Consider the following 11,250-nt stretch of genomic DNA (forward strand, 5'->3'; position numbering starts at 1 on the left):
TCTTTTTGTTTTCTCTTGGCACAGAATGGAAGTATAGTAGCATTCCCCTCTGTTTTGACTGGAAGTAGGATCCATTTCCCATGTTCTTCCAGGGAGTCCTGTTTTACTGGTCAATAAATACTGAGTCCATGCTGCTGTAAATGGAGGAGAAGTAGTGCCCTAATGTATCGAATAGGGATTTCTAAGTTGCACCAACAAAATAATTGGGTACATGTACAAACTGGGATTCACATGTACAGAATTTAAATTTTATATATATGCAAAACAGATAATCATGCAGTCGAATAGATAGCTTCGATTAAAATCATTGTATATGCAAATTAATCATGTGCTGAAGCAGTCGTATTTTGGCATGCATATACATAATTTGTGGTTTCTACTTTAAAGTAGTTTCATGGCAGAAATAGTCTTACTTATTTGATCGCATGTTTTACAAATTAGCCAAATACTTTTTTTCCAATTTTTTATCTTCAGTAATCATATTGCTGTCATTTTAAAGATGAACTTTCCCCTGCATCAACATCATTTAAAATCAGAGTATTTTCAGCCTATTGTTTTGAAAATTGGTTGCACAAATCCTTTTGTGGCCAACACTGATGATGTTTTGTATGATGAGCCATCTTCAATGTTCATGTTTGTTTCAACCGGGATAACAAAAAAAAATAAATTAAAAAAATAGTGGCATATAGAGAATATTGCTGATTATAAGCCTTCCACGTATTTTACATTTTTATTAACATTTTAACATTTCTGAAAATTAGATGGGTTTAAAAATCAAGTAGTACAGTTCATGTGCTTTCTTAAAGTAACTCTTAACCGAATGATGCACCTTATAATAAAGAATGTCTTATAATGAAGATATTTTAATAAATGCTTTCTTCAGTGCTTTCTTACTATGAATCCCATTTTGTTATTGTTAAGCAATAACAACACACACTTACATTTGCTTATTATGCACATACCTTTCACAACCAGCCTGTGGGGCAGATTTACCATATTTTACAGATGAGGAGACTGAGGCCCAGATCACATGTCTCTCCCAGGCTCACCCTGCACCTGCATGGTAAAGCTAGGGAATTCAGTGCTTGATAAGACTGTGGCTGCCATCCTCCTTAGCTGCAGCACTGACTGCTTAAGTGGCTTCTGTAAGGCAGCTGCGGCTCTGAGAAGCTGTAATGAGACCTGCTTCTGCAGGAATTACCTCCCCTTTTTTTCTCTCTTTTACCTATCCTAGGATAAGAAATATATAAAAAATAAAAACCCAAAACCTTTGCTCCTTGCTCTTCGCCCACTCTCTTGCTTATCTCTTTTTATCTGTCCTCTGAAAACTCTGAGACAGTAGAAAACTGGTCCGAGAATCTGGAGGGTATAATCCACCGTTGACTGGTAGTCGTCTAGAGTTTCAGGAAAATCAGGAATTTGTTTTCCTATATCACTTGGTAACCATATTAAAGGCAAAAATCTAAGCACCATTGTATTCCCAGTTCATGGGATCTTTGCTCCAAACACTGCAATGGCTTCTTAATCTTACACAGAATGAAAGTCAAAGTCCTTACATGACTTTTAAGGTTGCCCGTGATCTGGCCTCCTCTCTGAAATGGTCTCCTGTGGCATTCCCCCTGCGATGTGTTCAAGCTAATCCAGTTTCCACGCTGACCCTGGAATCTGCTAAGCAATCTCAGACTTGAGGTCTTTTGTACTTGTTTTCTCTCCTTGGAATGCTTTCCTGATATAGCAGCATGCGGTTTCCCTTTATGACCGTCAAGTCTCTGCTCAAATGTCATCGCAGTGCTCTTTCTCCCATCTCTGCCTCTCCACATGCCATTTCATCTATTCTCTTTGCCCCCAGGGTACTTACTCTCCACACCTATTATAAATTTGTTTATTTGTCCAAATTGTCCTACTATAATCTATAGAAGCTATAAGTAGGCAGTGCTTTTGACTGGAATGTTTTATGCTGTATTTCCAACCCCTCGCACAACGTAAATGCTCAGTAACTAATTGTTGCACGAATGAAAGAACAGTAATCAAATGAAGGAAACAAGCAAATACATGCGTATTCTCAAATTTCTTAGCCAAGGGTTTCCTTCTTAGCTGTTAGAATGATTGCATGCTAAGTACAGCACAAAATGATCATCTTTACAGAATTAATACACAAAAGGGTTTGTGAAAGGGTTTGTCAGTGGTTGCTAAATGCCATTTTATATGAGATAAGCAAGAAGGTGGAACTGAAAATTATTGCAATTCAAGATAAATTATTGGAAAATATGGTCCAGGTTTTACTATTTTAAAAAACAAAATTAAAGTAATAGCCAGTTATTATACATACTTACTAGGTATCATCCCTGTTTTACATGTTTTACATATATTGTATAATATATCATCATAACTTTATAATAAAGGTACTATGATTATATTAATTTCAAAAATGAGAAAACTGAGACACAGAGAGTTTGTTACTTGCCCAAAGTCACAGAGAAACCTATAGGTTCACATTACAAACTAATTATATATATATATATATATATATGTACTTTTTTTTCACACTGAGATCCATTGTTCAACACTAACTCTCCCTAATGATCCTAATTAAGGTCCCCAGTTTGAAATTTTTTCCACCAGAGTGGCAAAGTTATTGCATCCCTTTATAAGTCATTATCTCAGAAAGTCAGGTTTTAATTTGTTCTTTCTGAGTGTTTCAGAATTATCTTGGAGAAATTAACAATTACATTAGTATACATATGTCATGCACTTTCCTGGATTAATTCCTACAATCACAGGAATAAAACACTTTAATTTATGTTTTCTCTTACGTCGGTTTTAGCAGGGCATATTTAAGACCTTCCTGTTAAAGTGCATGTTTTAAATCCTGATTCTTCATAAACCAGTAGATGAGAACATGTCCGTAGTTGAAAACTAGTTTTACGATGAATCCATGGAATCATTTACTGTTGCCTTCCTTTAATACTTAATCGATGCTTAAAACTAAAGCTAACTGTACACTCTGGTTTGGTTGGAAAGTGACAGTTCATGTCTGTTTTCCCAGTGTGATTATTAATATATGCAGATATATTATTAATAGTAGTATGTACTTTTACTTTCAAAAGTGTCTCAAAAGTGTTTAGTATGAACAATACATTTTGTGTTCACCTACTTCAAGTAAATAGATGATATTTACAGGAAGTCTTTAACCTCAGTGTAAAAGAAGAAAGATAAAAATGTCCTCGATAATTTTATTTTAATTTCAAAATGAATCAGTTAAAATCCAGGGGCGAGGGGGAATAATATATGCTCACCAAAGTGAGATAGACTAGGCTCAAATTATTCTTCTACTTGCCTAATAGAAATTCACTTAACAAATCTGATAAAACCAACTTGAATTATTAAAATAATTGATCTATGCTAGAAAGGATAAAACCTTTATTAACTCTAGGTCTTCACTAGGTTGCATATAAACACACACTGAACGTTTTCTAGAAGCAGCAGCTGAAATACTGTGTTCCATTTACTATTGTACCAAATTCATTAAAATATCAGCCTTGTCTTTGGCTATGCTGGCAAGAGAAAGAAAAAACAAACTCCTGATCATCCTCAGCTCCTGCACACACGCCCAGAGGCCTTGGTGCCCCCTGGCACTGAACAAGCACATGGCCAGAATGCCCTGCTGGTTCTTGGATTAGTTCTGTTAGGACGCACATTCATGAGAGGCCCAACCTGTAGATGTCACATGGAGAGGTTTTTTCTTTCCTTCCTCCTTTCAGATGAAGGAGATCTCCTCTGTGTTGGGACTCAGGAGCCTGAGACTGCTCCTCAGTTCCCTTTTACTTCGTAATATTCTAAAGAGTACAACCAACTGTCCGTGAAGCCTCAGGCCTATAATCTACTTCCTGCCTTTGGTGTGCGTGCATGTGTGCGTGTGCGTGTGCGTGTGCATGTGTGTGTGTGTGTGTGTTTTATTTAAGGGCCTAATTAAGAAATGAATGTGCAACATTAATCACAATATTTGTGTGATTATTTTGCATACAGAGGTTTTAATTTTTATGAAATTAGGGAAGGTTTTAATTGTTCTAATATTTTGCTATTAAAATGCATTTTACTGCAATTAGTTCTCCCCTCCCCAGATTTTTAGAGCCACTGCTACAGAACGTTTAGTCTTTAGAGGGGCTGACTGCTCTCCCTTGGAGGACAGAATTATCTCCAAGAATCTCACTACCGCCCGCTGAGAAGGCTCTAGAAAGACTTGCACCCACCATTCATTTCCCCCCACATGGCTTTAGTCCTCAGTCTCTTTTACATGCCAGGGCTTCTCTGCTAAAATGCATTGCTAGGTCTGCCAGGGAGATTTGGAGACTTGCTTCAGTGCCACGCCTCTTTGTTTCAATGTGAGGCAGATTAGCAGGCCTGTAACCCTAGGTGATAAATACCTATGAGGCACCTGAGCCTCTAAGGTGCCTGCCAGAGGTTCACAGACTTCGTGTCAGTCACTTAGACAGGATTAAGGCAATCTAGAGGGTGCCTGGCATTGCAAATGATTATGGAAATTGTCTTTGTAGTTAAGCCTATAAACTAGGGCCCATGCAAATCAATTCCAACTAAGCTCAGGATAGAAGTACTTCCCCCCTTTTTTAGCTGGAAGTCTAAAATGTTACCTAAGATAAGTTTTTTCTTATGACGCAAAGAAGGCCACATTGTACTTCTGAAATTTCTTAAGATAGCTATTCCAGAAACTAGTGGGTACATTCACAGAGGCCCCTAGTTGTTGGTCATAATTGTATTCGACAGCATATTTTAAAAGATCATGCAATTGGAATCACAGGTTAAAATTGTACCTCTGCCATTTACTTTCTGTGTATCTCTGGACTATTAGGTTGTGTCTTCAAATGGAAAATGAAAATCAAAAGTAATATTCACTTCAAAATTGTTAAATGGATTAATCTTAATAAAATGCATAGAAAGGTGCCTTGCTTAGTGACTGCTCCCTCAGCTAGCATGCTGGGGATAACCATTCTGCTTGTCCATATTTACTTTCACTAAGTTTTGTCTAGTCTGGGCACGCGTGTGTGCACACACACACACACACGCACACAGCCTAGTTACAGAGCAGCGAGAAACTGTATTGGGTGAAATGTGTGCTCAATGAAAGAACTTATAACCTTATTTCACACACTTTCCTGAACATATATATGAAAATATTGGTTTGCTATGATCACTGATCTATGTTAGTTTTAAAGCAAAGACAGAACCTGTAAGCACTTTGAGCTATTTGTATAAGATTGTCTAGTACTTCTCTTTCCTCTCATTTTTTCACCTTCCTTTCATTTATCTAGCTTTCTGGGACTATGTCTGCAGACTGTTGATCAAAGGGAGAAAAAATATCTATATACCTGGGGAAAAATTGTGGAAAATAAATGTTTGACTGAAACCTCTGACTGTCTTCACAGTATTTGTGAGTCCAAATGAAAATGGGTGAAAACGCCAAACAATTTTCAAGGCTTTCAGACATGGGTATGCTTGTTACATGAAGACAGAACGTGCGGATTCATTATTCTTTTTTATGTCGATATTATGTCTACATTACTGCGTTATGTTGGAAGACCTGTGTCGGAAGACTTCAAGAAATAGCTTGAGCCAGGAAATAAAATTACTATCATCCAGATAGCACCTGAGGACAAAAAAAGAGAGTAAATGCTACGAAGTTTAAAATGCTGTGCTGAGAAAAATGATATATTGAATGCTTGCATGTTCAATAAATTTGAGGGATATTATGAGCAGCTTTTAAAACTATTTGAGAGTTTCAGGGCTCACAATTGTTTCACAGGTACTTTATATTTTTTTAATGTCACATTCAATGCGGAAATTGTTTTCCAATGTCATCAAATAGAAACACCACCAAAAATCTGAAAGAAAATAGTGAAGTATGAAAACATTAGTGATGACAAAATTAATCATACTAGAAAGTCCCAACAGTAGTACTTAGCGATAAAGGAGTTCATGTTCATGTACAGTATTGGCAAACTACCTACACCTACAAGCTACAGTAACAACGAAAGTGAAAAAGCAATTTTAAAATGTGAAAGAACCTACTTATTTATTTTCTAGGAGTTAGCTTAATTAGAAAAGTTGTTACAAGTGCCAAGACCCTGAAGGTACATATTTTACAAGTTAAATGACAATGTTGTGGATTCTCACTGCGAGAACTCAAAGACTCTGCTTCAACACACCAGGTGCCCAGGGTTGGAGTCACACACAGATGATGCTTCTACACTGGGTAAGCTCTTTGGATGGAGCTGTTAGACCCACAGGAACGCCTACTCTGTCAGTCTTGGTCCTTGAGTGACCATGGTGAGCTGAACAACCTTGGGACTGACTCTGGGACTCCGGAATTGTAGCATGAGGGAGAAAGAAATGTTTATTTGAGATTTGGACTAATTGTTACTGTAGCATAACTTAGCCCATCTTGACTAAGAAATACAATTAAGGTGCCTCCTAAAAGCTTTGGGTAACTTCTTCATAAAAATAAGTGTAAGCGTCAGTATAAAAAGTGCCAATATCTGAATTTGCAATTTCTCCTTGGCCAAGTCATTTGACTTTAAGACATTAAAGAAGACATTAAGAAGTCATGCCAGGAATAGGAGAAATCTTACTTGTACCATTTTTTTCGTAATCATATACTCCATAAATATAATATTGGCATTTTCTCCGTTATCAGTTCCTGAGAGTGGACTGTTGTAAGCCTCACAACTTGTTTAATATCAGGTGATCTACTCTCTACGCTTACTTAATGTAGCTGATAGTATGTGGCAGTGCCCCTAAAGCAATCTCCCAGTGCCGGTGCTGCTGCTAACCTCTCCACCTGTGGAGTCCTGTTCTTCCAACAGCTCATTCTTTCCCTGACATCCAAACTCCCAACTAGGGGCTCATCTCAATATGGATATTAAATATTAGTATTTTCTTAAATTCCTTTTACATTAAAAAATAAAAGTTTTCATATCTACACCCCCCCCCCAAAAAAAAAGAAGTTGACAAACATGGCAGTGCCTCCTTCAAAAGCTCAGGATGATTAAGAGCGAGTTATTTAAGTTCTCTGGTCTTATCCTAAATTTGCTGAATTGTGTTAGTATTTTTTTTTTTTAAATCACATCATCCTACTTTTCTTAAGGATACAAGGTGGTGAACTTGTATCTTCAGGATATACATTCAGGTTTGAGAAGACTCTAGGTTCTTGAAACTTTCCAACATTTGTTTAATTATTTTTTAATCAGAATCTCAAATATTTATCATGTGCTTAATGTGTATAAAGCATGTGGTCCATTGGGGAATATAGGCATTTGGTTCATTGGGAAATAAAGAAAATTAAGGCATTTTTCTTGTCTTTGAAGAGTTGGGGATTCATGCCAGAAATATATGAAAGTTTTATACCAGCACAAGATTTTGAATCATGCCAAATCACAAAGGAAAAATATTAGTGCTGTGTAAAAAGTTGTTTTGGTCTAAAAATGCAATTCTCAGATTCTAGAAATATAGAAGCAGAGTGTGGTGATGACTTGGGAGGAAAATAGGAGAACATACTCAACTATTAGAAAAAGCACTGTGCCTGATGACTTGTAAGCACATTTCTGTTTCAAGTGACAGAAGCACAGTGTTCATATATGTTAAATACTTAAGAAGTTGTGCCTAATAGGCACTATCCTACAGTCTCTCACCCATAGTCTCTTCTCTCATTTTCGTTAGTTTTATCCTCTCCCTGTCTTTCTTTTTCATTTGACCCTAATATTTTTTCCTTTAACTGAGTTGCTGTTAATCAGTAGTAAGGTAATATTTGAAGACATTGCGATAGTGATCAATACCAAAGGCTCTGGAGTCATAAAAAGCTGAAATTTGAATCTTGACTCTGCTGGACCATAAGCAAAAGTCTCAATCTCTCTAAATTCTGTTTCCTCATTGATGTATGTAATGGGGTTAATATCAGTGTCATGCCTATGGAGTTGCATTTTGATATTAGATATACTTAGCACATAGTAAGTACTCAACAAATTAGCTGATAACTGTTATTTTTTCTCTGATCTTTACTAGCTGACAGATATTTACATCTTAATATAAAATGCTCCCTTGATGCATGTAATTTGTTGAGAATGATTGGAAAACATTATATCTGTGCCATTTCTGATATCAGGAAAAATTAGCAAGGGAAGTATTTTTTGTTTATGGAGGATTACTACTTTATTACTCATATAGCACTTCTATCTATAATAAATGCAGAAAGACACTGAATTTATATATGTGTATATATTAAACTGTATCTGAATGTGTGTAAGAGTAGTTTACCTAAAATATGTATAATTGGATCAGATTTCTATATGTTTTAGTTCCTTTTGAAATTAAAGAATCATGTTGACATAGTACAGACTAAATTTTCTGGCCAAACTCTTCCTTTAGCTTGAGATTTAGAAGAAAAACACACACCCATATTTAGTTTTTCCTAGTGTGTGGATCTGAAATTTGCCCTCTTTGCCTGTTCATTGGAATTTGCTTACTATCTATTGAGGGGAGGTTGCTGAGATCACTACTGAATGCTAAAGAATGTATATTCTGCACATTATATTCTGTGTATAATGTGATATTTCATTGGAGCCTGACTTTCTTCTTTCATCTCCAAGTCTGTGAGGAAAATTATATACTACTTCATAATGAGAGATACAAGGGGTTTTATTTCAGTCTTTTAGGCATATTAAAGACTTTTGAACATGGCTCTATTAATTTTTTTTCTCTTTAAGATTAGATTCATTTTCAAGACATAGACTGTTTAATTTCATATCTTAAAGCTTTTTAGAGTTTAGGAAATGTTTCTCTTTATTAAATGCCAATTTGAGCAGGATATCAGTAATTAAATACCTACTGTCAAATTTCTTTAAGCTATGTAATGGGTTTGGACTCATAGGTGAAATTTAATTCTTAGTCATAACACTATTAAGTCAATGCATTTCATGACATAGTTGCATACATATTGTAATTAAAAAGAGAACTTGATTAATGGAGGAAGGTTTGGTTTTTAGTAAGCACAGATTAAGTTGTCTATATGAAGTCAAATTTTATAGCAGGGTGAAACTTGGGCAGCTCAAGCTTCACCCAGGACTCCTGCAACAGTGGTTATCCAGCCATTAGATTGCTGGGAAGAAAATAATCTTACATATCTTATGCATATAGATTATAATAGAAAAATTGTTTTGAATGTAGACTTTTTTCAAGCCTGTGCACCAAATAGAGATCATTTAATGGTTTTCAACAATGAAATATGTGATGTAATCAAGAAGAATCACAGTTTAATAAAATGTTAAGATCTAATAATGATAATATGCCCTTTAAACAATTTCTCCTTTCTCATGTATTGCATTATCAAAATGATTTAATACCATTTTCTTTACAAGGAGAATCTCTTTTCAATCCTCAGACCTTATATTTATTTTTTCTTGTGGTACATATATGGAACATAAAATTTACCGTTTCTGCCATCTTCAAGTATCCAAGTCAGTGGTGTTCAGTATATTTGCAATGTCATGCTACTATCAACACTGTGCACCCCCAGAAACGTTTCATCTTCCCAGACTGATTTCCGTACATATAAAACAGTAGCTCCTCATTGTCCCCTCTATCCAGCTGCTACTTCTGCCTGTCTCTATGAATTTGTGTGTTCTCGATGCCTCATATAAATCAGATTATACGGTATTTGTCCTTTGGTACCTGGCTTATTTCACTTTGCATAATGTTTTGAAGGTTCGTCTATGTTGTATTATGTATCAGAATTTCATTCCTCTCTTTGATTAAATAATATCCCATGTCCACATTTTGTTTATCTATTCATCCATCATTGGAAATTTTGGTTGTTTCTACCTTTTGACGATGGTGAATGATGCTGTTATGAGCATTGTTGTAGCAGACGTTTTATTTTTTTGTCACTGTGATGTAGTGTACTGATAGTGACCAAAATGTTTATTTTTTATTTAAAACACACACAGATACACACACACACATGCACACACAATATAAGGTTAAGTTTGGTCATAGGCCTGTATCTAACTTGTGCTGTTACATTTTAACATTTCTAGTAATTAATAGCATGACTATGTCTCTCTCTGTATATGATACTTTTGCTCATGTTATCCATTTCTTTAAGAAATCTTTTCTATCAAAAAGATTGTTTCCTTAACATCTCCTCTATCATTTTTTTGATAGCCAGTCAGTGTATACATAACATCTTTGGGGGGGAGGGAGGGCTTAAGACGATAAGAACATTTAGACTTGGCAGAGAATGATGATGCTTAGAGCCATGCCTAATTAAGGTGAAAGTTACACCTGATGGGAATTTCTCATGCTTGTGTCTTAGTTTTATTTATGCATGAATTTCCTTAAAAGGTTGTTGGAAAACTTGGCTATCCTCTCAACAGTCAGTGACTTTCCATGAGTTGCTAGGCTTTGAGGTCCTTAACCTGGGGGGCATAAATCTAAACTCTCCCTTACATCAAAGCCTTCTAAGATTTTGTCCAGGTGAAATACTTCATCATTATTTCTTACCTAACCTTATTGTCCTTATTATTACTTACCTAACCTTATTGTCCTCTGCAGTAGTTAGGATTCTCCAGAGAAAAGAACCACTAGGAGATCACATATATATAAAATTGGCTCACATAGTGGCTTAGAGGTCTCACTGTCTCCATCTGCAAGATAGAGAACCAAGAAAAGAAAGTCTGTGATATAAGTTCATTTGAGTTTTAGTGATTGAGAATCAGGGGGACTGCTGTTGTAAGTCTCAGAGTCTGAACGCCTGAGAACCAGGAGCTCCCATGTCCAAGGGCAGAAGATGCACATCCCAGCCACTGAATAGAGAGAAAAAAATATTGCCCTTCCTTCACCTGTATGTTCTGTTTGTGTCCTCAGCGGATTGGATGATGCCTGTCACATTGGCGAGGGCAAATCTTCTCTACTCAGTCCACTGATATAAATGCTTTCTGCAACACCCTTATGGACACATCCAGAAATAATGTTTTACTGGCTGCTGCATATTCCCTAGTTCAATCAGGTTAACACACAAGCTTTGTTCCTATTAAATTACCTCCTGGAACACACATCAATGTTGTGTGGTCAAATCTGTTTTTCCTTTCTCAAATGTTTCCTCCTTCAATTCTCCCAGGAAAAGAAATTATCAACTTCCTCTAAAATGTTATAGCAATTTAAATGTACTCTTTTGACTTCAAT

The sequence above is a fragment of the Miniopterus natalensis genome, chromosome 12 (genome assembly GCF_054644295.1).
Source record: "Miniopterus natalensis isolate mMinNat1 chromosome 12, mMinNat1.hap1, whole genome shotgun sequence".
NCBI classification, from domain to species: domain Eukaryota; kingdom Metazoa; phylum Chordata; class Mammalia; order Chiroptera; family Miniopteridae; genus Miniopterus; species Miniopterus natalensis.